Source organism: Nelumbo nucifera, chromosome 1, assembly GCF_055504915.1.
Source record: "Nelumbo nucifera cultivar China Antique chromosome 1, China Antique-T2T, whole genome shotgun sequence".
NCBI lineage: Eukaryota > Viridiplantae > Streptophyta > Magnoliopsida > Proteales > Nelumbonaceae > Nelumbo > Nelumbo nucifera.
Genome location: NC_142649.1, coordinates 141,430,429 through 141,431,922, shown reverse-complemented (window position 1 = coordinate 141,431,922; position 1,494 = coordinate 141,430,429). Strand labels below are relative to the sequence as shown.

Here is a 1,494-nt window from a genome sequence, read left to right as displayed (position 1 = left end):
TCAGAATTGGCATGTCCTATTTGACCACATAAATCGCATGAGATGCTAGATGGTGTACTAATGGCTGCAATACTAAGATTATCCAGTCTTTTATTTAGATTGGCTATTTGCACAGATAAGGATGCCAAGGAATCAATGTGGTGTACTCCCCTATGATTGGTTCGATCATTGCTCCACTGGTAGCTGTTTGATGCCCTCTCCTCCACTAAGTCATATGCTTCCTTTGGAGTTTTCCTCATGATTGTACCACCTGTGGCTGTATCAATAATGGACCGGTTAGAGGGGGTAATACCATTATAAAAAGTTTGTATTTGTCGCCAAATTGGTATCCCATGGTGGGGACACCTCCTAAGCATCTCCTTGAATCTTTCTCATGCTTCATACAAGGATTCCCTCTCAAATTGAGCAAAAGTAGTAATATCATTAATTAACTTTGCTGTTTTGGAGGGTGGGAAATATTTAGCCAAAAATTTCTGGGTTAGATCATTCCAAGTGGTGATACTTCCTACAGGGAGTTAGTTGAGCCAATCTTTAGTTCTATCACGCAATGAAAAAGGAAATAATCTTAGCCTAATAGCATCATCACTAACTCCATTATGTTTAAATGTATCACATATTTCAAGGAAGTTAACAATGTGTGCATTAGGGTCATCACTTGGTAACCCACTAAACTGAATACTAGTTTGGATCATTTGAATTATTGTAGGCTTTATTTCAAAATTATTGGCATGGATAGTAGGCTGGCAAATGCTGGATGTCGCCCTATCAATGTTTGGACAAGCATAATCCAAGAGGGTGCGATTTCCTTCTGCCACCTTTCTTTCTATCTCTATGGCTGGTTCGCAAATAACAACCTCTTCTCTTGATTTTCGTTTGTTTTTTCGTTTGTTGACCCTTTGCAACAAACGAAGGCTCCTTTCAATTTCTGGATCGAATTCAGCTAACCCTTCCAGTCTAATGCGTGTCATGCACTAGTAATTCTGAACCAGCAAGAATTCGAACAAACAAACTGAAAGAATGGTAGGATCCATCTAATGGACGCCATAAAGGTTGCGGAATGGGTGGGGCGAATTTCAAAAATTTCCTACCTTCTCCCAACTGGGAATCATATTCCCTGAATTTAGAATACAATATTCAAGGATCTACTTGAACCCTAATCAAACCAGATCTGTACCAAAAGATAAATGGGAGGATTATACCTGATCCGGAGAAGCAGTATCTCCCAAAGTTGGTGTTCACGCCCAAAGAATGCTCCAAGATCTGTCCCTGCTGAAGATGACACAGCTGTGGATGGAACAAAACCAGCAGGGTGCGTCCTACACACTGGATCCTTCACAAGAATCCCCTGGATGTACTAAACACTGAATTCTTTCAGTCTTTCTTGCAAGACTGATGTCAAGAACTGGTTTCTTGACTTTCTTTTCTGCAAAGATCAAATCTTGCAACAATGCAGATGGCGGCGGCAGGAGAAGATTTCCAGAAACGAAAAGGCTG

General features: G+C 40.6%; 1 non-coding gene across 1 annotated transcript; it reads left to right on the top strand.

Annotated features, from left to right (window-relative positions):
- The first annotated feature begins 327 nt into the window (after positions 1-327).
- Positions 328-434, top strand: LOC148803914 (small nucleolar RNA R71). Its single transcript, XR_016081646.1, has one exon. It is a non-coding gene; the product is annotated as a small nucleolar RNA R71 (small nucleolar RNA).
- The last annotated feature ends 1,060 nt before the right edge of the window (positions 435-1,494 follow it).